Raw genomic sequence first — 4,122 nt, forward strand, 5'->3', positions numbered from 1 at the left:
GGGCCACATTCATCTCCCTTGGTCTGTAGTGGCCCTGCCCTTCGTGGAGTTAAGCCCACCTTCCCGTCCCGCAGGGTCTACATCAATTACTATGAGATGAATGCGGCCAACGTGGGCTGGAACAACTCCACTTTCACCTGAGGGCCACACTCGCCTGCCTTGGTCTGTAGTGGCCCTGCCCTTCAGGTCCTAATCCAGCCCACCTCCCTGTCAGGAGAAATAAACGGTTTAGAGACAAAAAAAAAAATTCACTGCTTTCATTGATTATTCATAAAATTATTGACTTTCGTACTAAAAAACGTAAGCTTACTGTATATTTAATTTAAGGTATCATCTATCAAAAATACATTTATATTTTCACCAAATATTATCATTTGTATTTTGAAGCTAAAGAGAAAAACATTAGCACCTTCCAGACCTCCTTTCCAGCAGTGTTACACTCATCAAATTTTACTACACAAATTCTGTTACCAAAAAATTTCAGTCATTTTGTCTTTCAGGAAATGACTCAGAAGACAAACATATTACCCTCAAACAAATAAAACTTGGGTCACCTTGAAGGGTTCTCTGTATTTTCCAAGAATTTGTTACCGGTGCGTACATTGAAGTAGCTTGTGACTCACAGAAAAGCAGAGCAGATTGCTTGCTTTCTTGGCTGTAATCCTTACAGAAAGGACCTCTGGTGGCATTGAGGGTTATGTGTTAGGTTACTAAACAAAAGGTCAGCAGTTGAATTCACAGCTTCTCTGAGGGATATAGATGAACCTGCTCCTTAAGATTTATGCCCTTGGCTTTCTGCTCCTCATCAATTGACAGATTGCCCTCTCTTCTCGTAAGCCTCAGTTGCATCCCTGAGATGTGATGGTGAAGGTTAAAGTAAACAGATTTGGCCACATTGGACTTTTGGTCACCAGGGCTGCTTTTAACTCTGGCAAAGTAAATGTTGTTGTCATCAATGACCCCTTCATTGATCTCAACTACATGGTCCATATGGTTCAGTAGAATTCCACCCATGGCAAGTTCAATGGCACTGTCAAGACTGAGGATGGAAAGGTTGACATCAATGGGAAGGTCATCATTATCTTTCAGGAGCAAAATATTGCTAATATCAAGTGGGATGATGATGCTGGTGCTGAGCATATTGTAGAGTCCATTGGTGTCTTCACAATCTTGGAGAAGGCTGGGGCTCATTGAAGGGTGATGCCAAATAGCTAATCATTTCTTCTCCTTCTGTCAATGCTCTAATGTTTGTGTTGGGTATGAACCAGGAGAAGTACGGCAACTCTCTCAAGATTGTCAGCAATGCCTCCTGCATCACCAACTGCTTGGTCTCTCTGGCCAGGGTCTTCCATGACAACTTTGGTATCATGGAGGGACTCATGATGACAGTCCATGTTATCACTGCCACACAGAAGTCTGTGGATGTCTCCTCTGGATAGCTGTGTCATGTGGCATGGAGCTGCCCAGAACATCATCCCTCCATCCACTGCCAAGGCCATGGGCAAGATCATCCCCGAGCTGAATGGGAAATTTACTGGTGTGGTTTTCTGTGTCCCCACCTCCAATGTGTCAGTAGAGAATCTGGCCTGCAATTTGGATAAAGCTGCCAAATATGATGACATCATGAAAGTAGAAAAGCAGGCATCAGAAGGGTCCCTAAAGGACATCCTGGGATATACTGAACACTAGGTTGTCCCCTGTGACTTTAACAGTGATACTCATTTGTCCATCTTTGATGTTGGGTTTGTCATTGCCCTGGATGACCATTTTGTCAAATTCATTTCCTAGTATGACAATGAATTTGGCTACAGCAACCGATGGTTGACCTGATGGTTCACATGGCCTCCAAAGAGTAAGAGCTCCTTGGAACACCAGCCCCAGCAATAACATTGAAAGAGAGAGATTGACTCTCAGCTGCTGAGAAGTCCTTGTTCCAACTCAATCCCTACCCTCTGCCAAGAATCTCATATATTTGACACAGTTTCCATTCAGTCCCCCTGAGAAAGGGGAGGGGTTTAGAGAGCCCATCCATATACCATAAAGTACACTGTACTCAGCCAAAAGAAAAAAAACTAAACAAAAGAAAACATTTACACACTTGCCTCACTAGAATGTTGGGACTAAGGGAGCTCTGGTGGCATAGTGGCAAGAAGCTGCACTGCAATCCTGAATGTGTGTGGTTCGAATCCACTAGATTCTCCTCTGGAGAAGGAAGGGCAATTTCCTTCTGTGCCATTTACAACTGATTTGATGGTATACAAAACCAAACCAAACCAAACAAAACAAAACACCACACACACACACACACACACACACACGAAAGTTGGGACTAGAAATATCTTTTGACATAGAAATGCCATTGTTAGGGATACATACCAAAGAATAAGAACTGCATGCCCACTCATGTCATCAGAGTGTTGTTTACAATAGCAAAGAGGTGGAAACAACCCAAGTGTCTATCAACAGAAGAATGGATAAAGAAACGATAGTACATTCACACAATGGAGTACTATGAAACACTAAAAAGCAATAAAAAAATTTATGAAACTTACATACCATGGATGAATCTAGCAGACATGCTAAGTGAAATAAGTTACAAAAAGGATGTTATGAGAGGAGGACATTGGGATGGCTAACAGACATGTGAAGAAATGTTCCAAATTACTGGCAATAAAAGAGATGCAAATCAAAACCACAATGAGATACCATCTCACTCCAGGAGCAGTGGCAAAGGTTAACAGGATAGCATGTAATAAATGTTGGAGAGGATATGGTAAGATAAGCATTCTTATACACTGTTGGTGGGATTGTAAAATGGTACAACCACTCTGGAAGGTAGTTTGGTGTATTATCAGAAAGCTGAGCATAGAAATTCCATATGACCCAGCTATTCCACTGCTTGGTGTATACCCTGAGAAAATGAGAACTGAGACAAAACTGGAAACTTATACACCAGTGTTCATAGCAGAGTTGTTCACGATTGCTAGGACATGAAACAGCCTAAATGTCCAACCACCATCGAATGGATTGAGACATTTTGGTATATATTTCCATGATGGAATACTACACAGCATATTAGAACAATGATTTTGTAAATCACTTTTTAGCTTGGGACGGACTGGAGAGCATTATGCTAAGTGAACTAACTCAGTCCCATAAGGACAAATACTCTGTAAGACCATTATTGTAGAATGTGTATGAGGGTCCAAGTGGGGGAGTGTGGGAACAGAGGGGTGAGGATGAGCGGGTTGATTGGAGTTAATCAATGGGGTGGCACAATTTGATGGGTGGAGGGAGGCCTGCGTAAAGGAAATGGAAAAGATCTGGTGTGAAAAACAATGTATATGAACTTTGTAAGTAAACCAGCATAAAAGAAAATTTTTATTTTAAAAAAGAATGTTATGGTATAAGATTATTATTATAGAAGATCAAGGATGGTTTTACATGCAGATTGAATAATTTTTGTTTGGTTACCATGGATGGGAAGGGAGAGAAAGGGGAAAATTAATAAATAGATAAATAGGGTAAAGAGAAAGAGAATATACAATAAATTATTGACCAGACATTATAATGTAATTCATAAATCAATTAATTGAATAATCACATTAATTGATGGAATTCACTGACTAATCATATGAGACAATGATAATCAGGGTTAGAAAACAAAATTTATATGAATGATCCCATGAAAAACCAACATGATTTGTAAACTTTCATTCAAATGAAAAAACCAAAATTACAGCCTTAGAATTACAAAACAAGGTTACTGTGACCAGGAATGTTCTCGGTGTCAGAGGGTTTAGCCTTTCTGGATTGGAGTCATTATAGAAGGAGGTGATCAGGGCTTTTCCTAGCAGATCTGTGGCTTTTAACCTGTCAACTAGCAGTTGAACACATTTTCATTGTGTTACTATGGCTCCTTGACAACAACAAACACAAAACAAAAAGGGGTCGTGGTACTAGGGATATTGTAGCTGATCTTAGACGGATCTTAGCTGAAAGCAGGGAATACCAGAAGAATGCCTAGCTGTGTTTCATTGATTATGCAAAGGCATTTGACTGTGTGGATCATAACAAACTGTGGCTGACTCTGAGAAGAATGGGAATCCCAGAACATTTAAT

General features: G+C 40.5%; 1 pseudogene; it reads left to right on the forward strand.

Moving 5' to 3' along the window:
* The first annotated feature begins 861 nt into the window (after positions 1 to 861).
* On the forward strand, positions 862 to 1,856 carry LOC102865584 (annotated as a pseudogene).
* Positions 1,857 to 4,122: the final 2,266 nt, after the last annotated feature.

This window comes from Elephantulus edwardii, unplaced genomic scaffold (genome assembly GCF_000299155.1).
Source record: "Elephantulus edwardii isolate Elephantulus edwardi_28Jun2011 unplaced genomic scaffold, EleEdw1.0 scaffold00013, whole genome shotgun sequence".
In the NCBI taxonomy this organism is placed as follows: domain Eukaryota; kingdom Metazoa; phylum Chordata; class Mammalia; order Macroscelidea; family Macroscelididae; genus Elephantulus; species Elephantulus edwardii.